General features: G+C 43.1%; 1 long non-coding RNA gene across 1 annotated transcript; it reads right to left on the reverse strand.

The window, feature by feature from the left end:
• LOC310668708 lies at positions 1–23,668 on the reverse strand. The gene is made up of 3 exons (XR_014506810.1): positions 23,483–23,668; positions 8,333–8,524; positions 1–1,819 (listed from the first exon to the last, which is right to left on the reverse strand). It is a non-coding gene; the product is annotated as an uncharacterized lncRNA (long non-coding RNA).

Here is a 23,668-nt window from a genome sequence, read left to right on the forward strand (position 1 = left end):
TGTAGATAACTGTTTATTCACAATATATCTGAATAGCTAAATATCTGAATAAATTAGTCATGGTCAACTTAGAGTATGCTTGAATATTATATGTCAGTGTGGTGTAGCTATTAAGGCATTAGACTAGGACTATGGACTAGTCAAATCCCCACTGAATCATGAAGCTCATTGGGTGACCTTGGGCCAGTTGTTATCCCAGCCTAGCTGCAGCATTGTTGTGAGGATAAAATGGAAGCATGGAAAACCACATGCGCTTCCTTGAGCTCATGGGAGGAGAGGCGGGATAGGAATGTAGCAGATAAATATATAAAATAATACTAAATAAATATACTATTAAATAAAACGGGTAGGCAGTGTGGTGTAGTGGTTAGAGTGTTGGACTAGGGCACCGGGGAGAGCCAGGTTCAAATCCCTGCTCCCTCAATAATCTTACCGGGTGACCTGGGACTATTCAGCCTATTTTACCTCATAGGGTTGTTGTGAGGTCTTGGGGGGAAATGTGGGGTATGAATATAATAAAAAAATAAAACACGATCACTGATTCATATAGTCATATATATCACAACCATACAATCTCTGCTAAATTCTTTTGAATTTGCAGGAAATATGCACAAAGCTTTTGCATTACACAGAAGCTTGGATTTAGTAACTCGGAACACCAAGGAGCTGAACTTGACCTTGAAACATTTCCAGATTTTGGATCGTGCATTCTCAGTTGAAAGAAATTCAGTGATCATGGCTGTAGGGTGAAATTGAAGCCTTGTTTCCAATTACAAACCCAGTTTAATTTGAGTGGGGAAATGATTGTAGGGTATATGAACACAAATTAAAGATAATCCATGTTAACAATGAATTGAACTTTTTTCTAAGCGAATAATGATCACTTTCTGGCAAAAGCAATTATTTTCACAAGCCGGTCAAATAATTTTTCAGCAACAATATTGTTTGCTCATAGGCCATGAAAACCTGTACATGCCCAAATTTGTAGATCTTCTAACATGCAAAACAGAAACTGACTTTTGGAACCGTGTCAAGTCGTCTCTCCTAGATTACAATGCAGGTCAAACCACATAGAGCAATCAAAGTCCTGGTTTATTAAAATTTGTAATTTATGTGCTGGAGAAAATATTTCACGTCTGTGTAAGATGAATGAGCTTAAAATTAACCCCTTTACTAGGGAAGATTGTTTATAAGTTTAATGAAAAAGGAAGCACAGGATTTCGGTCAAAAGCCTGATAAAAACCAAGATGAGAAACCTCCCACACTAATGTCAACTGGACTAGTTTTTACCCAATATATCTTCCATTATGCCTGATTGTTGTGAAGGCTCACCAATGTCTTGACTGATGGCCAGAGTTCCCAGAGCCCCCCAGTTCTGGCATGGCTTCTGGCACAGTCCCTTACATTGCCGTTTGTGGAATTGTGGAAGCAAGGTTTGGGGAGGTTGCTACTGTAGAGATCTTTTTCAAAACTGCTCCCTCGGGTACACAGCTGGCCATAAACATGGATTCACACCTCTTGAAACAATGGCTACACTAGGAGACATAATGAAAACATTTTGGCAAATGTAAGCAAGAGTCAATTTTAGGGGGCAATGTTCAGGCAGTTTTCCAATGGCATAGGACACCCATAGCCCCAGAGCACCATGGGATGTCCAGTGAATTCCTTCATATGGCAGGCTTTAACCAAACATGAAAAGCAAGGCTCCATAAATGAAATGAGCTTAAATAGCTTTGAGAAGCTCATTTCTTCTTCTGCAACAACTGAAGCTGCTGTTTTTCTGAATAAGCAGAAACCAAGGTTAACTCTTGTGCAGGAGCTGTGAGCACAAACCTAACCATGTCTATGCAGAAGTAAGTCCTATTGAATCCGAAGGGGATGGAATTGTAGAGTCCTGGTCACAGACTCCCTCCTTTGTGTGTCTTGCCACCTGCCTACTGAGTTCAAAGCACTAGGCTAATGTTTGCCTTTTTCAGATTCATTTTGCTGGTGTCCCTGTTATCATACTGCAGTACACATACTACTGGGTTTTGGACTAGGATGACCTAATTTCTTGGCACCATTGATTGTGATTAGCTCTGGTGACCGTGTAATCAATGTCTCCTGGATGGAGGCCAAAGTCTGCCATCACATACATGTGCAACCTGCTCTGAATGTAATGAAGCTGAGCAATCTGAAATGAAGACAGCATTTGGCCTTTCTAATAGAGCGAAGAACCCCGTCCTCCACTTTTAGCTGCCTGCGTCATTCTTACTCACTCATTACAGAACATCAACAAGGGCCCAAGGGCCCGTGCTTAGAATTGCAAATGTTCTCTGTGGCAACTGGGTTTCTTTCTTAACACTTGCCCTTAATGTTTGTCCTTGATTTCACTTCCCACATCTCCTTTGCTTTGCTTCTTAACACCATCCCCCCGCCCCTGGACATTTCTGGTCTTGACTTTGAGACAAATTCTCTGCCTGTATAAGGGAAATACTTGTAAACAAAATATTTATCAGTAAGGTAAAAAGGTAAAGGAGCCCCAGACAGTTAAGTCCAGTCAAAGGTGACTATGGGGTTGCGGCGCTCATTTCGCTTTCAGGCTGAGGGAGCCAGCGTTTGTCCACAGACAGCTTTCCAGGTCATGTGGCCAGCATGATTAAACTGCTTCTGGTGCAACAGAACACTGTAATGAAAACCAGAGTGCACAGAAACGCCATTGACTTTCCCGCCACAGCAGTACCTATTTATCTACTCGCACTGGCATGCTTTCGAACTGCTAGGTTGGCAGGAGCTGGGACCACGCAACGGGAGCTCACCCCATCACAGGGATTCAAACCACCGACCTTCTGATTGGCAAGTCCTAGGCTCTGCGGTTTAGACCACAGCACCACCTGCATCCCTCAGTAAATACCATTTCTCAGTAAATACATATTCAGCGTTGATAGAATAGTTAAAATGGGGAATTGATTGTGCAATGATTAACTAAAAATTATGTGGTCAACATGAGACTATAAATCATGCCTCAAATTAATCTCAATTGCTACCATAGGTGTTTAGTTCAACACCTATATGAGATTGTTGTGACCACTCACTAGATTTGGAGCACAAGGACAGCTCCATTTCTCTGGAGCATTTGAATCAGGGAGGTAATCTGAGCCAACAAAGTGCAGCTAAATACCCAGAGGTTGGAGGCTCTGTGGGTGAGTTGTTTTGGGTTGCCTGCTGGGATGGGGTTACACACCTTCAGAAAGAACAGGTGAGGAGCTTAGGGCTGTTTCTTGATCTAGCATTATCACTGGAGGCTCAGGGGTGCCTTTGACCAGCTTTGTCACCAGCAACGGCCATTGTTGGACAGGAATAGCTGCACTTAACATGCAGTTGCCCTTGAATTTGGTCCAGAAGCTGCAGCTAGTGCAGAATGCTCCTGCATGTGGCACCTCTGTTGAAAGCACTGCACTGGCTACCAATTTTTCTACTGGGTTAGATTCAAGTTTCTAACACTTGGGTGTGAATCCTCTTATGCTTCTGGACCAGGGTCTCCGAGAAGCCACTTCTCTCTATCCCACCCCAGTCACTTAGATCTATGAATGAAGGTTTGCTTATGGATCCACACACTGATGCAGTAATGCATGCTGTGGCTTGAGCACATGCTTTCAGCTTTGTAGCACCATCTCTTGGATAATCTGAGCCAACTAACTGAAGCTGAATCCCAGAGGTTGGGTTTCAGTTTCCCTGGAACTGAAGCAAGACCAACCTTGTTATGTTTTTGACGTTATTCTAACCCCTCCATGCCGAGCCAATTTTGGGGAACTCAGAGGGCACATGGGGGGGGGGAGAAGGAAGCCCCATTGCACAACCAAAAGTCCTTGTGCAGGGCTTCCTCTGATGGAGCTCATTAGGTGAATCTCACCCACTGTATACATATTGACTGTACCCCAGTGTAAGATGTGTTCTGCTGTTGGAGCAGAGTGAAGTCCGCAACTGAAAGTAGAATTTTGCTCCTTTTAATACGCATTAAATCTGTTGGGTTTGATCCAGATTTAGTCATGCTCAGAGCAAGCCAGATTAGGTTAGTCCAGTTAAATCACAATGGTTGCAATGGGTCTATATTAAGGATGACTAAGCCTGGATCAAACCCAGCACAGTCCTATTGTGTCTAGTCAGAAGTACCGTATTTTTTGCTCTATAAGACTCACTTTTCCCCTCCTAAAAAATAAGGGGAAATGTGTGTGCATCTTATGGAGCGAATGCAGGCTGTGCAGCTATCCCAGAAGCCAGAACAGCAAGAGGGATTGCTGCTTTCACTGTGCAGCGATCCCTCTTGTTGTTCTGGCTTCTGAAATTCAGAATTATTTTTTCTTGTTTTCCTCCTCCAAAAACTAGGTGCATCTTATGGTCTGGTGCGTCTCATAGAGCGAAAAATACGGTAAGTCTCACTGGTCTTACTCCCAGGTATGTGTACATAAAATTACAGCCTTTATCTCTCTGTCATATGGCAGAAATATGAAAGACTGATGTCAGTAACATACCTAGAAGGAATACATCTTATTAATTCTTCCTTATTAAGCTTACAGAAGTTTTTTTAAAAAAAGTTTAAGAGAACCAGCAAAAGGTGGAGGTGTACTCTGTAACATGTATCCTTTTACTACTCTTGGAACTGGATCCTTGATCTGCAATATGAATGGAATGAAAGAAGAACACTCCTAGCCTCTGGCCACCACTGCCAGTAATTTAATAGAGTGTCTTAAATCAGATCTCTTATTCAATCGACACAATTATATTAAAGGACTTGCATAATATGCACAATTAGTAAAAAAAAGAAAAGAAAAAAGTCACTGATTGTTAAAATGAAAGCATTTTTTTTCCTATTAAAGGAATGGTATTTAATGCATCTGGTCACAAATTTCATGTTCCAGTATTGAAATGATAGAGGCTTTAACACTTTCCAGCTCCTTTTAAAGTTTAAGTGGTTCAGGCCAGAAGGAAGCATTGCCTTAGGGAGTTTGTGCATTTAATTATCTGCGAAGATTTTTATTATTATTATTGTCATCATACTAGCTAAGTGAAGTCATTGCTGTTCCATAGAACAAAGCGGGGAAGGGAAACCAAAAGCTATAAATCAATACCCGCTTCTATTAAAATATTAGTTACTGGAACAACAGGTGGCAAAGGAGACGAATCTGTAAATGAATTTTTGGGGGGTGGGGTGGGGGGAAATCAATCTGAAACACATTTCAGAATGATGGTGGGGGCTAAATGTCAGGCTGAGGATAGCGAGAAAGAGGAAATGCCTGTGTGTTCCATCTTATTTATTTTCTACATATGCTATGCTCTTCCTCAGTGAAGCTCAAGGTGGCTTTTCCTGTTTTATCTGCACAGCAACCCTATGAGAGAGATCACACACCACTTGTCAGTTTATGGGCAAGGGCCGTAGTTCAGTGATGGAGCATTTGCTTTGAATGCAAAAGGTGCTGGGTTCAAACTCTAGCATCTTCAGGTTGGTTTGGAAAAGTTCCCTGCCTGAAACTCCGGAGAGGTGCTAGCAGTCAGTGTAGATGATACTGAACCAATAGTCTGACTCAGGATAGTGCAGCCTCCTATGTTCCTAATCCAAAGCAGGAATGGGCATATGGTAGATTGCTGAAGGATTTGCAGCAAGGGTTCATGACTCTCAATAATTCAACAATAGCTTGTATAATCAGAAGGAAAATAAAATACTGCTGTGTCAGGTCTGGCTTTTTTTTTTGCTCGTAGCTTATCAGCCTTTGTGTTTCTCTGCAGTAAAATATGAATATTCTTTGGTTGCTTTTGAGCCGGTCTATGTGCAGTTCTGGTAGCCAGTTTAAGACCTTTGTGCATGTGGCTATATTTTGTATATTCCAATACTTGACTTATGGGATTCAGTACATAATGGCTCCAGCCCATAGATGTCACTTTTGAACTGGCGGACCTTGGCGTTCTAGCAAAACCATAAGCCTGAAACATGATCATACCTGGTCTAAAGCAACCTAAGTGAGATTTTAATCCAGATCCACTTCACCACATTGGCTCCACTTTTAAGCAGTGTCACAACCACGAAATGCTCAACACTAGTGCCCAAATGAAGGATCATTCACTCAGGCTTCTCCTTTCCTCTTGTGCAGGGCCAGCCTACATGTTACACTTTCAAAAAGATGCTATCACAAACAACTTACCACAAGGATCATGGCTGTAATGATCAGAGTGTCTCCACACCAAACCTGAATGCTTCTAGCACAGCAGAGGTGTAGTAAAGGAGGAGAAACATCAAAATGTTGCTAAGAATCAAATCATGATCAAATATAGGGATTTATATCACAATAATGTTTTCAATAAGTTGGTTTAATAAGTTGATTAGTTATCATTATTAATAATTTCTCATATATTAATACTAACATGCCTTATACTGTGTCAGGGACCATGCTGAGGAGGGCAGGACTGAGCAGGGATGGTGGGAGCCACCCCCTCATCCTGATCCTGAATCTTCCCAGGAGCTGGAGGACAGTATAGATTTGGAACAGTGGTTTGCAAAGGGGCATAGTTCAGAAGGCAGAAGCTGGGAAATACTGGATGGGGAACAGCTAGCAGAAGAATCACTAGAAGAGAGAGAGCTAACAGATTCACAGTCTCTGGAGAGTGTCCACCCCCCTTTCCTAAAGTCCCGGAGAGCTCAGAAAGTGGCAGAACAGAAAACACAGCAGCTCCAAATTCAGATTACAAGACATAGGAGTGACGTAGTTTAATAGGGATGGAGGGGGGAGGGAACTTAATTGGGAACACTGCCATTTCCAGGAGGTGTGTTCTTTGTTCTCTCACTGTGATTATTAAAGTTTCTAACTGGTAAGAAGACTCCTTTTCCTTTGTTCTGCTTATCTACTGCCATGAGGGGGAGGAAGCTGATTCCTGGAAGCCTGATGTACTGAGTCAGACCATCGATCCATCTACCTCAGTACTATTAACACCTGAGGTTCCCAGACTGTGACCTATGGACCACCAGTTGTCCACGAGCTTCATTCAGGTAGTCCATGGAATGTACGCAGATTTGTGGTTGGATATTTCTGTGATACTCACTTGCATTATGATTTAGTTTAGGTCAGGCATAGGCAAACTTGGCCCTCCAGATGTTTTGGGACTACAACTCCCATCATCTCTGACCACTGGTCCTGTTAGCTAGGGATGGTGGGAGTTGTAGTCCCAAAACATCTGGAGGGCCAAGTTTATCTATGCCTGGTTTAGGTTTTACCTCACAAATGTGACACGAAGGCTGGCAACATTAACCCCACCATGTAGGAATCCATTGCGGATGACTGCAGTGCCTGGAGACAGACAGACAGACAGACAGACAGGTCATCCATCCATAGAAGTGACCAGAGGAGGAAAGAACACTGGGAGGAGCACAGAGACAGCACAGAGACAGAGAACACTGGGAGGAGGAGCAGCACAACTGGGTGCCTTCATCTGCCTCGGCTGAAACAAAGCATGTGTCTCCTGTATCAATCTCTACAGTCACAGCTGTAACTCTGCAATGGTTTGACTTCACCCCAAAGGTACACTCCTGCATTGTCTCCCAAGATACATGAGTGCCAACCAAGTTTTAACATATGCCCCATGTATAAGAGTGTATAAAAGTGGTTGGGGCAACCCAGTCAGATGGGCAGGTTATAATAATAATAATAATAATAATAATAATAATAATAATAATAATTGTTCTATTAATTAATGCCTGCACTTTAGTTTACTTAGTTATTCCCCCCGCCCCATTGCACCCAAAGTGTATCTATTTTTTGCCTTTGGTGATTTTTTGGGGGAGGAACGGGACTATTCATTTTTGTTTTCATCCTCCCCTTAAAGGTAAAGGTACCCCTGCCCGTACGGGCCAGTCTTGACAGACTCTAGGGTTGTGCACCCATCTCACTCAAAGAGGCCAAGGGCCAGCGCTGTCCGAAGACACTTCCGGGTCACGTGGCCAGCGTGACATCGCTGCTCTGGCGAGCCAGAGCCGCACACAGAAACGCCGTTTACCTTCCCGCTAGTAAGCGGTCCCTATTTATCTACTTGCACCCAGGGGTGCTTTCGAACTGCTAGGTTGGCAGGCGCTGGGACCGAACAGCGGGAGCGCACCCCGCCGCGGGGATTCGAACCGCTGACTTTTCGATCGGCAAGCCCTAGGCACTGAGGCTTTAACCCACAGCGCCACCCGCATCCCACAGCGCCACCCACAGCGCCACCCGCACCCTCCCCTTATTATATGATTATTCAAACTTATGTCAATCATTGTTATTGACTAATTGATTTTATGTTCAGGATTTATCAAAACACAAAAAGTTCTTACCACCATTTTGAATTGCCATCTCTCCCTCTGCTTCTCTCTTGGTTTTTGGTGCCACCCCCCCCCCCTCTTCTCCTAGCAGAACAGAGGTGGTTGTAGCCAAGACATTCTTCAGTGGGTAGATCAGGCTTTAATGATAAATGCCATTTGGCTTCCCTGGGTTCCTTTTCCATACAGGACTACAGCAGTACTGTGCTTTGGAATGAGGGAAATGTATTAAATTGTGCAGAGATGCAGTGTTTAGGAATTAGAGATATTTCCCTCAAGTAAGAAATATCTGGCAAGCCTAGATTAAGCATCTAGGAAACTTCATTTCCCTCATATACAGATATAAAGTCAGCATGTCATGGAAGGTTGCTGATCAGTCATCGTCCATCATTATTTCTTCTTCGCAGTTTCACAAATTCCATACACATTCAGTTGTGTGTTGTTGTTTTTTTAAAAAGAGATGTTCCACTGCTGTCTGTTAGAGATGGGGCAAATAAGAAAATGAGGAGCTCAAGTTGCCAACATGATGACTAACCTAAGCTCCATAGGAGTTAAGTAAAACTAACTTGATTTTACCTATTTCCTGTCACTTGTAAATCCAAGAGTCAGCCAGAATTGCCTACGTATGATGCTGCAAAAACAAAATCACAATTAGCGAACTAAATAACGTCACCGACTCCTTGAACCCTTTTCGTTTCTTACACATAAAGAATCAGAACTGGTGCCCCGTATAGGAAAAACTAAAACAAATTTGCCCACTGATAGCACTAGGAAAAAGAATTACAGGACCTGTTCATAAATGAAGAAGAAGAAGAAGACAAGGAGGAACCCCTGAAGCAATTAGATACCAATCACTTCACCACCACAAGGTTAGAAACAGGAAAGGACCTAGAGCCTGACACATGCATCCAGGTCTCTTTAATCCTTTTTTTCCTTTCAGGCAAATTCCACCCTATTCCCATTTTCCACCTGCCTGCTACATAATTGCTGATCAATTATCCTGTTGAACTGAAAGTGAACCTGCTGGAAAGGGTTAAAATGTACTCTTGCAGTGCCGACTACCAATTTGAAAGGAAGGGGGAAATGTTTTCATATCCCATGCAAAAAATATATGGTCCAGGATGGAGGCTGAATGAAGATTATTCTTAAAGAAATTGAGGGTGGCATTAGGTTGTGTGTGTGTGTGTGTGTGTGTGTGTGTGTGTATGAAAAAGGATTTGGAGAACTCTACGTGCTAGGGTTAGTTTTACTGTTGGGTTTTGTTTGCTTTATGTATAGTGAGACCCAAGTAATATTACTAATTAATACCAACTTAGTGCTGTAGAAATGTAAGTATATTTGGGGACTCATCTGAGCTGTACATAATATGGCACAATTTGGGATTTACATCCATATGAATATGCATAAAATTGGGGTTTTTATTTTAAAAATCTAGATTTTTTAAAGAAATCTAAAAATGATAGGGGTATTGAACCCAAGTCTTTTATTTGCGCACAGCAGTGAATATAGCAACATAACTTTCCTTATTTAGTAGATAGCAACCTCCCAGTGAACCCATTTGAGTTGAGGAATGTCAGCTTTCTTGCCTTACTCCCAGATCTTTCCACTCTGTTTATGCACTCATTGTGGGAGTGAGACCCAGCAACTTAACTTCCAAGTGCCTTGCAAATAAGTCACACTGAGCTTCCAAAGAGTCCAAAACTCAGTTTCTGTGAGTATATTTTAACAGACCCCGAACATTACAAAAAAACGCTCCATTGGATGAGTGATACAATGGCAGAAGAGAGGTAAGGTAAAGGTAAAGGACCCCTGGATGGTTAAGTCCAGCCAAAGGCAACTATGGGGTGCGGTGCTCATCTCGCTTTCAGGCCGAGGGAGCCAGCGTTTGTCCACAGACAGCTTTCCGGGTCATGTGGCCAGCATGACTAAACTATTTCTGGTGCAACGGAACACTGTGACGGAAACCAGAGCACACGGAAAAGCCATTTACCTTCCTGCCACAGCAGTAGATATTTATCTACTCACACTGGCGTGCTTTGAACTGCTAGGTTGGCAGGAGCTGGGACAGAGCAACGGGAGCTCACTCTGTCAAGGGGATTTGAACCGCCGATCTTCCGATCGGCAAGCCCAAGAGGCTCGGTAGTTTAGACCACAGCGCCACCCACATCCCTGCGGAAGAGAAGCGACACACTCACTACCACACAGTAGGCTTCATTATGAGCTTTATTTTGTGTTTGGTCAGCTTTGCAGCATGTCTTTTGCAACTTGTGTTCTAGGCACCATCCAGCCCGATCCATTACCCTTAGGTCTCTGTTACACTAAGGTACAAAATGGGTTCTACAGTGCCAGAGAGGGCAACTGTGTCAAGAGCCCAGCATGTCTCATTACTGCACAACACAACAACAGAGTTGACTGGTCTATCCATGGGGGGGGGTGAGTGGCGGAATGCCAGGGCATTCATCTCTGGAGGTGGACCATCCAAATCTGTCCACTATACCTGAGTGGGAGATTGGAGCTCTGAGTCCAAATTTAACCAGGAAGGGATCAAATCCTGCTATTTCCAGACCACCTTTCCTCCAACTGGAGCACAGCTGAGGCTTCTCAGGGACTGGACTCAAGGGGACGAGATAGAGGAGGAATGGTGGAGATCACACACCCAATCTCCTGACGCTGCAGGAGAAGAGGAATGCAGCCTTGATTTACAGCAGGGGTTTGAGGAAGGTCACAGCTCAGTGACAGACGAACAGAAGAGTTGGGAAGTGTTAGGAGAAGGGGAGGGGAGACAGAGGTAGAGCAGCCAGCTGACACATTGTCACTGGAGAGTATTTCTGACCCCCCTTCTCCCAGAACTCGGTGTTTGTTAAGAGTGCAGCAACAAAGGAGTCAGCGTCAACTGGCCATGAGTGGCCACCGTAAAGGGAAATGCTGTTGTTAGGAAGGAGGGAGGAGGGGCTCAGCTGGAGCAATACCATTGTCAGTGCTGGCTGCATTCTTTTGTCTCTTGCTTGTATGAATGAATGAACTCATTAAAAAGGACTCTGCCTTGTTTTCTCTGCTTCTCGCTGCCACTGGGGGAGGAATAAAATTCCTGAAGCCTTGACAGAGGTGTCCCCTACCCTGTGTATCAGACTGATGACAACAAGACAGCCCCATGTTCATCATGGGAGCCATGAAGTCTTGAGTTCAAACGCCAGAGGAAGCCACAGCATGGATGTTGAAATCACTCAGAACTATCACTATGGGTTTCCCTAAAGCCACATCCAAGACTGTCTCTTTCAGCTTGGTCAGAGAAGCTGCTGAACAACAAGGTGGATGGTACATCAGCAGTAATCCTAGTTTACGATCCCCATTGCTGAACACCAGGTGGAGGCCCTCACAGACAGCGTTCAGATACAGGAGTTTCCTGGATGTCCTGTGGACCATAGCAACTCCCTTGGCTCCTGTCACTGCAGCCTCTGGGCTGGCACACCTGGGTCAGATAAATCCCCAGGTGTCATGTCAAAGCAGCACCCTCATCCATGATCAAATCAAACATGAGTGTGGTGTTAAACGACAGCATACATAGGCTAGTGGACAGAGAAGACAAGCAAACATGAACTGAGCCACAGGGGTGGTGAGAGTGAGGAACAAGGCACAAATAGTCCTGACTCACCTTACCAATGATCACTGAAATTGATTATTAGTAACAATGATTAGATTACAAATTACTCATACCAGCTTTGCAGTTTCAACTGCAGTTGAGCTTTGCTAAATTCAAGAAAAGCAAAAATGCTAAATTAGATCACTCTTTAGGGCATCAGACATAGGTGGTGCTGTGGTCTAAACCACTGAGCCTAGGGCCTTCTAATCGAAAGGTTGGCGGTTCGAATCCCTGCAACAGGGTGAGCTCCTGTCGCTCGGTCCCAGTTCCTGCCAACCTAGCAGTTCAAAAGCACGTCGCAACTGGACTTAACTGTCAGGGGTCCTTTACCTTTAGGGCATCAGAAATTTTCCAATGCAAACAGAAAATGTACAAATTTTCCAGTCCATTTTTTTCTGGAAAATCTGCATCACAGGTAAATAATAATAATAATAAATGAGTTTGATGCAGTCATGCTGGTGAAAGTCGATGAGCTTCATGACTGCATCTGAAATGGCTCCTGCTGAAGACTACAATTTGATTCGACTTGTTTATGTGGCAAAAGCTGCACACAGCCAGGCCCTCTAGTAATGATCACATACATCACACAGCCCTTGTCCATGGGACTTCTTTGTCTTCTTAACGGGAATCCAGCTCTTAGGTCACTTAATATAAATAGTTTCTCTTCCTATTTTCTTCTCCATCCTCTGCTGATCACTTGGTAGCCTGAGTTATAGACTTGATTGCCACCTTCTGCCCACTGCATTCCATTGCAACATTATGTTAGACTAGGAATATAAATGTATACTCATGTAGGAAATGGAACATGGAAAAGGAAAACACAGGACAAAGGGAACAGGGAACTGCTGGAAACCACCAAGAGATGCTAACAAACATGAATCAGAGCTGTATGAATCCAGGCTCACGTGTACGTGATGTTATCTGATGTTGTTTTTATTTTATGTTTTTTCTTCAGTTGTGCGTAGTTGCCTCAAAAGGTGGGCAAGAAAAATAAATAGAATAGGTATTTAAGGGCACTCTCCATTTGAACCATCCAGGATGTGCAAGCTTTCTGGAAGATAGCTAATATGGTGTTCTCCAGATGTTGTGGACTACAACTTCCATCATTCTTGACTAATGGGCTGTGCTGATGGGCATTGTAGTCCAAAACATCCTGGCTATCCTTGTTTCAACTTATCAGTCTTCATCATTGTGTAGAAACTCTGTTGTCCCTGGCACAGTCTGACACCAAGGCTATCCACGCTGCTGTTTACAGCTGATCCTGATCCCCTTTCACTACCTAGAGATACAACATACATCATAGGCAGTCTTGACTCCTCTAAACCTCCAGCAATACTGCCTTAGGGGCAGTTCTGATCTTCCCATGAGGATTGCAACTGCAGAGCAGCTAAAAGAAATTAATTACCATTGGCACCTCAGACAAAACCCCTTCTCATTCACTCACGATTAGTATGTTTTTTATTGTGCCTACCCTTGTTTAAACTATTTGGGGTACTTCAGTTTATGGGTTTTCCACTTTGGCACAAATGAACTGTGAGGCATAGCTGAAATTCTTCTAGCCCACAATGCAGGATACTTATAAATGACCAGACAAGACAAAGGAGAAGCAGGTGTTTTCACTTCAAAGAAATTTACAGACAGGAATTAAATAATTGTCACTACATCCCTAATTAGGTAGGCATTATTATTTCATGCTTTTAAAGATGTGGAAACACAGGAGATAAAAGTATAAATTATGAGCGCGCTGGTTCATGGACAAGCAGTGAGTCTAATGATTTAATGGCTGTCAGAATATGATAAATTCATTTCATTTTCTCAGGAGTTACACAAATAGTATTTAGGGATGTGCTGCACTGCTAGGTCAACCTCTAGTAGACCAAGCCAGAGCGTTTTCTACCAACAGGGGGTCTGATCATCATTCATACTTTAGAAGTGGGCAGAGCTCCAAAAGCAGGAGGAATATTTGTGAATATTTGTGTGTGTGAGTGTGTGTGTGTGTGAGAGAGAGAGAGAGAGAGAGAGAGAGAGAGAGAGAGAAGGAGTGTTGTGGTGATTCTGCTTGGATGCTTTTATCCACCACTTACCTACCTACACACACACACACACACACACATACACACACACCTTTTTCCCTGACAGGCACTCAGAGTGGCTTCCAGATAAAATAGGAACATCTAAAAACATGCACACCCCTTCTGTACATGCTAGCCCCTGCAAATCAGGCTTGGAAATCTTCCAGAAGGGAGACACTTGCGAGGAAGATTTGAAATATTGTACTTCCCATTTTGGGGTAACAAGCGCACAAAAATTATTGGATTGTAGCCAGCTAAGTTCTACTCAGAGTTTGGCCCACTGACATTAATGATGCTAAGTTAGTCATGTCTTTTCACTTTAATGGGCCTGTTCTAAGTCAGATTATATTGGATACAACATGCACCCCCTTTAGAAGTTAATTTTAAAAAGATTGAAAAACTAACATCCATATCATTGAATCCAGCCTCAAAAGTTTTGTTTGCATCACAAAGATTATATTATACAGTGTATGGTATCTTCATTCCAATGTGCAGGCAAATGTGGTCTCCCAAAAGCAATTCACATCAATAGTAATAGAGACAGGCTTACAAACCAAAAAAGACAAGACACACAAGGGAAGGGACGTGGAGGGAAAAGGCAGAGCAGGCGAGCCAGTCTTTGAAGCCCAGGAAAATGTGTTGAGGTGTTAACAGGCATTTATATCCACTGGGCTGGGAGGGTGGTGGTGTCAGGCTGATCTGACTTGCTTGGTTGGAGCTGCCTCAGGTGACACAGCAGCCCTTGCCTTTTGGCTGGAGGCAGAGGCCAGAGTGTACTTCTCTTCACTTCTGCAGACTGTTAGTTGGAGCTGCAGGTAAGTATGAAATACTCCAGATGATTTGCTTCCGGACTGAAAAAAGTTGCCCTGGCAAAGCAAGATCGGTTACGCAATGGACATACATTGAAGTTCTCACATAATTGTTTAAGGCAGTCACGCTCTTCAGGTATTCAAGGGAACATGCAAAGAACATGCAGCAGAATCGCACACGCACTGTGGCATGGCATGGGCTGCCAGAACTTGGGACTGCACGGAGGGGTGGGTGGGAGAGAGGGAGGGAGGGAAACGGACGGTGTACACATACACATTCAACTGCCGAACGGCATCTGCATCACACCCAAGAAATCGCAGCCACAGAGATAAGAGAAGAAGAGTTGTTCCATTGTCTGAGAGGTCACTTCCTGGTTCGCAGGGAGATGCTGTTTTCAGTGGAGCCCAGTGACGTTGAATGTCAGGTGTTGAAATTTTGCAATCCTAACAATTTTGAACTCGGGACAAATGCCCCTGTGCCCCTGCCCACACGCTATGCCACTGCGGGTGCAAGCCCCACTCCCAACTTTACCATCCCATAACTTTGTGTATTGAACACAAAGGTCTGGAGGAGGCATCTCACCACATCCAGCTGAACGCAGTTAGAAGCTTCTGCATTCTCAGGGCTCCCAATGCCAGGGGTGGCTTCTAATATGCCCTTGCCAAAGTCCCCTTCAGACCTTCCTGCTTAATGCCTGAAGGCTGGGGCACCACAAGCAGGACTGGGGCCAGGGCCAGCCTATGGGTTCCCCTGCCCTTCCTGCCCTTCCAGTATTGCTTGGACTCTGAAGAGGGTGCTTGCCATCTGACTGTCTGTGAATAGATGGCTCGAGTCAAGATCCCCACTGCAAGTCACAGAGATTGAGTTTAAAGCCTGGTTGTAGCCAAATGCAGCCAGTATCCATGAGCTTGAAAAAAAATAACTCTGAAAAGGAATTCTAGGGAGTTGGCTCCGGTGTCAGTGGGTGTCACTGACTTTTTATTATTATTATCAGTGCAGAGGAAACAAACAGGAGAGGACATGGAAAGAGAAAGCAATGGAAAGGCCACATGACATTATGAAAAAATGTACTCCACCGCTCTATCTGAGATCAAATGAGCCACCCATTCTAAACAGAGTTTAGTAGCTGAGATTGCCTTTTGTCTATACTGCTATCATCATCTGGGACTGAGAGGGGAGGGGGTCAGGAGGGATTCAGGAATGCAAGGTAAGTGTCTGAATAATGTGAAAGAAAGAAAAAAAGTGCAGACATACTGCACCTTAAGTATTTACATTCCTATTTTATAATTATCTTAATTAAAGAGTCATTATTTCACTTGCAGATATGCTTGCCTCTGACAAGACGCTACCTGTCTGCCACATTGAAAAATAAACATTAGAATTGTATTGGTGATATGATTCAGTGATTGCTCTTTGCAGTAAAGACAGTTTTAACCACAAGCAAAATACATTATAAATACCACTGGTATTCTGTATTCAGGATAAAAACAATCCGTTTGCTAATTCTGGAGGTACAATTTCCAGAGGCAGAAAGTCTGCTAGTCAAAAAAGTAATTTGCTTTTCCTTTGAAGAGATAAATTTAAACCAAGAGAGAAATTTACAATACCAAGAATTGCCTGTCCCTGTTACATGATTAACTACATTACCTTCCACTTTCCCCAAAGAATCAAAGACTGAATTAATTCCATTTTACCATAAGAAAACAACTATATAAGACTAAGCTTTCAATTTCTCCCCAGCTAATCCAAATTCCCAGTTAAAGGGACTGCAAGAACTGTGGTTTCAGGTATTTTGAGGTAAATAGTGGCACTCCATGCATGTATACTATGGATGAGGAGCAACCCACAAGTGGAATGGCAGGACGAGACAATTTGCCCTCTAGGGAATAGGTTAAATCAGGGCTAAAAGTAGCATCCAAGGCAAAATACAAAGACCACTAGTGGCACTCCAAATAACAGTGGCAAAATGGAATATTATCTCACTTTCATTTCTGGACATTATTTCAACGGCAGCATGTTTATAAACAAACTTTAGCTTCAGTCTTATGCAAGACATTCTGAGGGACATGGATCAAGAAGAAGGATGAGGCAGCTTTCCTTAAGCTTCACTTTCACTGCCCCCTCCTATGAGTTCAAGGCTATCGTGTACACTTTTGTTCCTTTTTCTATTATCCGCAAGAGAAGATAAAATGAGAAGGTGGCAGGTTTTTGTCTTACACAAATGAGATGGATGACCAACCCAAGACAGTACAAAAACGGCACTTAATGTGATTTGGAAAGGAACTGAATAGCTATAAACATTTGAGGGGAAATGTGTCACAGATTGCCTGAAAAGGTCGTTCCTATTTATATGACTTCTTATCTTGACCTTACAATCCCCATGATTCACACTGTCCTCAATCATGAGCCTATAGAATGGGCATGAACTGAAGGCGGAATAAAAACAGCCATCTACTGTTTTTATATCAGTAAGCACTGAAAAGAAATAAAGTATGAAAGGACAATTGATTATTATTATCTTTTTTGTAAAAATGAGTTAAAATAAACACCTTACAATCCTATTTAACACACAGGCAAGCTTTAGTTATGTCTGCAGAGAGTGTGGATGTCAATTTTGTTATTGCCACACCAGCTAACTATTTTCCCATGCAGTATATCAGCATCAGTTTGCTTATGACAAAGTTATAACTCACAGCGGTTGAGGCAGCCACCTAGATGGGAGAAGGTGTTAATCACTTTCTGACTGACTACCACAGAAATATACACTACACTTTTAAATGCTTTGCTTCCAAACCTCAATACACCATGGCAGACTTCGCCAGACCTCCTCCACCCAACAGATAGATATATCCCTCACCATCTTATGTATTTATATTAAAATAATTTATCTTCGGTTTTTCATGCCAAGGAAAAGATGCAGAGTGGTGTACAGCAACAACACCTCATCAAAGTACACCATAAAGTCAGATCATTAGCAAATTATCAGTACAATAACCATAGTGCGTCAGGGACTTGGCTCAGTAGCCGACAGGCAGTCTGGGCAGCTTCTTGGTTCTCAAACAACTTAGTTGTCGAATGCCGATTTGCGAACTTTTTCGAAAGCCGAACATCCGACACGAGTTCCGATTGAGTGCAGGAAGCTCCTGCAGCCACTTGGAAGCTGTACCTTGGTTTTTGAATGGTTTTGGGAGTCGAATGGACTCCCGGAATGGATTAAATTTGAGAACCAAGGTACCACTGTATATGCATAGAAGGAATTCCTGCGGTGCTACTTAGCTGCTGTATTTCGCACGAAGTACAGTTTGCAAGTCAGTTTTGGAAAGCCATTTCCAGCCAACCTTACTTTGCAAAATCAGCACTTGGGAATAGCAGAGACAAAGCTAAAATGAAATCTATAAATAGGAAACTCAAGGAAAAACCAGGAAAAAAATTCTATAAGTACCAATATATTTATTTAACAAAATGTATAGCCCGCTTAATTAAAAAATAACAATTTCTGAGTAGTTTACATAGAACGTTTATACGAATCTTTCATAAATGTAACCAACTTTTAAAAAAAGAAATGGTAAATATAGAAAGGATACTACAATAATGTTTAAAATTTGTAATAATTAAGGATAAGGAAATTGTAGAGATGTACAATGTAAGATATTATAAAAGAACCAGGGGAGCAATTGGAGGGAAGTCAAGGGATCTGAGTACTCCCAAAATATAGATTAAATATGGTGTGAAAATGTTTTCTTTTCTTTTTTTTAATTGCATTTGTTTGTTATGGTTTATTTGATGATAATGTGAGAATGTGAAAATTAATTTAAAAATATATAGAAATATATAGAAAGGATACTACAATGGTTACATAAGGGCATGTTCACTTTTAACGCTGTCAAGGTACTGAACCTGAACTGAAGAATATTATAGCGTGTCTCCCGTGGCTTTGTGCATCTCCCCCATGGGAAAAAAAAAAAAGAGATTTAAAAATAAATAAATAAATGGAGAGTTGCATATCCACTTTCCTCCCCCTCTAACAATTTGAAACTAGACGGGAAGGGAGCTGTAACCCCGAGGCTAAAAATGGCTCATTCCAGAAGCTGACACCTGGCATATTTTAAACTTATTATAAAATGGTTTTCTTTCCCTGGCCATTAGTTTCTTTTACAACTCTCTTTTTAGGCTTACTCTTGTCAGTTAAGGAAATACCTAAGGTTGCCTTGATCAGGCAGCCATATGAGTTTAGAGATATTTTTGGTATGCACATGATTGCAGGATCAGTACAGTTTATCCATCATAATGAAGAGAGGCAAAACTGCAGCATATTTAAAAGAAAGATGTGAAAGAGTAAATAATTGCATGACCAAGGTCTTCCTAGTCTCTAGTCTGCATCTTTAGTCTGCCCCCTAGTGTTGTACAATAACATAAACTACAACAAAGGGACCTGTATGTCCTCCGTGAATGCTTTTTATTTCTTTCGGGACTGGATTATGTTACATGCATACAGAACATATAGCATTGCAAAGCCTGAGCTACTGTCATCAGATCCCGACTATTTATTCTTTGGCAACTGGTTCTACTGCACCCCCAAGTATGAAACCAATGGGCTCTGAATTCAAAAATTACTTCTGTATGAATTAAATAAGGTCACCGTACCATGCAAGGTAATATCTTATGCATTTTTTAACCAGCAGGAGGGTACATTCACACAGGCCTGTAAAATGCCAAAATAGACAGGGAAGACTATTTTTTCCTAGTCAAAATCAAGGGTCTGGAAACTAAGCCTTATGAGGAACGGTTGAGGGTGTATGGTATGTTTAGCCTGGAAAAGAGCAGACCAAGCGGAGATCTGATAGTTATAATTAAACACCCAAAGGGCTGTCACATGGAAGATGGAGCAACCTTGTTTTCTTCTGCTCTGGAGGGTAGGACTCGAACCAATAGCTTCAAGATACAAGAAAGGAGATTCTAACTAAACATTAGGAACAGCTGTCTGACAGGAAGAGCTGTTAACAGTGGAATGGACTCCCTCAGGAGGTGGCAGATTCCTCTTCCTTGGAGGTTTTTAAGCAGAGGTTGGATGGCCACCTGTCATGGATGCTTTAGCTGAGATTCCTGCATTGCAGGGGGTTGGACTAGATGACCATTGAGGTCCCTTCCAGTTCTAAGATTCTACAACAAATGTTAGCACATTAGTTACTAGTTCTCTTACAGCAGTGTTTTCCTAGGAGGTAAGTGCTGCATATACATCACTTTCCCATTTCTGGTTGCATCCTTTCCTAGTTGCTCAGCAAAGCTCATTGTATCCTGTCCCCAAAACTGAATGGCACATAGGGTTACTTTCTATGATTCTGTGACACAGTTTGACAGTGTAGGAAGTTTTATGTCTATGTCTGTCATCATATCAGCAGACTTTAAGAATGAAGGCTGAGCACAAGGTTGTGAGTGAGCTCCCACAGGGAGGAAAAGCTTAGGCAGCTACAAGTGATGGGCAAGACACCAGCCTAGCCCAGTACTCCTCGCCACCAAAAACCCCTCTCTACCATATAAGTGGTAGGACCAGGTGCGCAGCCTGGGAGTCATTTTGGACTCACAGCTGTCCATGGAGGCGCAGGTCAATTCTATATCCAGGGCAGCTGTCTACCAGCTCCATCTGGTACGCAGGCTGAGACCCTATCTGCCCGCGGACTGTCTCACCAGAGTGGTGCATGCTCTAGTTATCTCCCGCTTGGACTACTGCAATGCGCTCTATGTGGGGCTACCTTTGAAGGTGTCCCAGAAACAGCAACTAATCCAGAATGCGGCAGCTAGACTGGTGACTGGGGGCGGCCGCCGAGACCACATAACACCGGTCTTGAAAGACCTACATTGGCTCCCAGTACGTTTCCAAGCACAATTCAAAGTGTTGGTGTTGACCTTTAAAGCCCTAAACGGCCTCGGCCCAGTATACCTGAAGGAGCATCTCCACCCCCATTGTTCTGCCCGGATGCTGAGGTCCAGCACCGAGGGCCTTCTGGCGGTTCCCTCATTGCAAGAAGCAAAGCTACAGGGAACCAGGCAGAGGGCCTTCTGGGTAGTGGCACCCGCCCTGTGGAACGCCCCCCCATCAGAAGTCAAAGAGATAAACAACTACCTGACATTCAGAAGACATCTTAAGACAGCCTTGTTCAGGGAAGTTTTTAATGTGTGACATCTTAGTGTATTTTTTGTCTTTGTGGACAGCCAGATGGGCGGGGTAGAAATAACAAATTATTATTATTATTATTATTATTATTATTATTATTATTATTAGTGGGATGCCAATGAAGGCAAACTCTTTGAAAGTATAAAAGATGTGACCGGCAGCTGCTGCCCACTCAGCAGGCCCCCATGACAGTTGTTGGTCCAGCCTTCAAACAGAAGTGCTATGTTCTTTCTCCATTACATACAGAACATATTCAGGTAGGCCTTTGCCACTGTCTGGAGGAGCACATAGATTGCGAATCCTGCAAACATGATTTGCACGAATGCTCTGGTACCAGCGCTTCCTAGTCTCTTCATTAGATCCTTATCACCATCTTGAGGACAAAAAAATAAAATAGGGGGGAAAAGCACATCAATTTTTATTGAAGGGTTTTCTGCCATTAAGAAGCTGATTTGGCTTGTTGTGTTCAATATACATAGAGGGGGAAAATTCAGCAGGCCGTATTTCAAAAGGTGGCATGTGTGTAATATTATCCACATTCTACCCCATAAAAGCAATTCTCATATTTCTATTGTTTCCTCAGGAAAAGCCTTGTCTGTACAGAGAGATTTGTTAACGTCATTATTTTTGTGTTGAAAAGGTGATGAAAATGTCTTATACATAATCTCAGATGACAAGGTTCACCCTGATCCCCAATATAAACATCTCTTCTCTATTTGCTGCTGCTTTAAAATTCTGCAGAAAATAACTCTGGCTCATTTCCTATGCCTGGGTATTCCGAAAAATGAACTGGCATTTTGTCAAACAATGACGGGGTTTTTTGCTGATAAAGTGACTGGTGGAAACAAGTAATTTGTCAAACCTTGCTATCCTTAAACATACAGACAGCTTCAAAATAATATACGGAAGAATTCCCGGTTAGATTTTGAGTGCAGAAAGGAAAGGGTCAGCCTCATGCTCACTGTCTCCGAGTTATATGAGTGGCAAGAGTGCACTTTCCCTATCTACTCATTAGCAGAAAGGAAATGAAGAAGATACCATGTTCAGTTGCAACCTGGAGCTGGAAGAGGAGGGAAAAGAATTGAGGGACGTCTCTTAAATCACAAAGTGCCACTGCTTTAAGGAGGTGTGGGGGTGCTTACTATTTTGTGGGGTTTGGCTTAATTGCCAGTATTGATTTTATTTTTCTTAATAGGAAGATCAAGCCAGAAACCTCTCTGCAAACATTCTGCCATGAAAACAAACTGTCCAACCATTACAGAGAAACTTCTGAGATACAAACATCAAGGTTAAGGGATTAAATTGATTCATTCCTAGTGCTATACTATGACTCAGAGAACTGCAGCTGAATGATTAGACAACACTGTATAAAGGAGGGAACATTCCCAAGATGTTTTTCCAGGCTCTGAGCAAGGACACACTCTGTAGGAAATGGTGGGAGTCAAGGGGGAGATTAGGGTGTTTTAGGAGCCTGGCAGGGAAAAGGTTACGGGCAATGAAAGTATGATCTAATCCCAACTTCTCTTTTATGAGAGGAATCAGTGCTCTTGTTTGCTGGGTAAATGTACACTCCGGGTCACAGATATTCCCACATTCAAGGAATGAAGAGAGAAGACTCACGTCTTGGGGTCTGAATGAGAAATGGCGTTAGCAAACATTAAAGGGACCTGCAACAGATTATTACAGTTAATGTAACTCACGCATAGGCAAACTCGGCCCTCCAGATGTTTTTTGGGACTACAATTCCCATCATCCCTGACCACTAGTCCTGCTAGCTAGGGATCATGGGAGTTGTAGTCCCAAAGCATCTGGAGGGCCGAGTTTGCCTATGCCTGATGTAACTGAATTCCTACCTCCGGTGCAGGTGCACCATCAGGTTGACTTTTCATCCTTCTCTTTCAGCTCTTTCTGGGTGAGCTTCCTTTGGCTCAGGGCCAAAGGCTACTCATTTTCTTACCATGGCCTCCCAGGGCTTTCACACTGAGGTACGGAAGAACAGGTCTGGCCCAAGACATTTTTTCCTGCCTGGTGCAAAGATTCCCCTACCTACATTCTATATACAGAAACTGACTGGAAACAGCACTTCAATCCTACCTTAATACTGGCCTCCTGTGTACTTGGGGAAGGAGGCCAGGCTAGGGCGTTTATGACAAGCCTGTGGCACCCATAGCTACGATCTCCAACTGAGGGGAATGGCTGGGGGGCTCAGGATTGGGTGGGGGATGGCTGCTGTTCCTCCCCCCTCCCATCACCTATCAGAGGTAACTGCTTCCTTCTGCCCAAAATGGAGAGTTGACCTGCTACAGGAGCGGCTGGCAGTACCACCCCACCCCTGGGCCTTGGGTGTAAATGAGGGGGGTAGGCTCCAAGGGAAGACCCTGTCCCTATCCTTTCTAGTCCCATAGACCTGAAGGGGCAGGTCAGATGAAGTTAGCTTCCTTCACCTTGACAGGTGCCCACAGGGTGTTTACCAAATGGTCATTGTCTTCAGTTTTGTTCCTTTTGAACTGCACCTGCCAAACTTTGCCACTGTGACGTCCACAAGTTTAACTCCCATTGTATGCAGGGTGAGCAGGCAGGTGCTGAGCCAAAGGTAAAAAAGGAATCTGGGGCGTTATAGCATAACTATACAATTCATAATTCAGCTGCCAGGGCAG

This window comes from Podarcis tiliguerta (genome assembly GCF_965153285.1).
Source record: "Podarcis tiliguerta genome assembly, chromosome: 2".
NCBI lineage: Eukaryota > Metazoa > Chordata > Lepidosauria > Squamata > Lacertidae > Podarcis > Podarcis tiliguerta.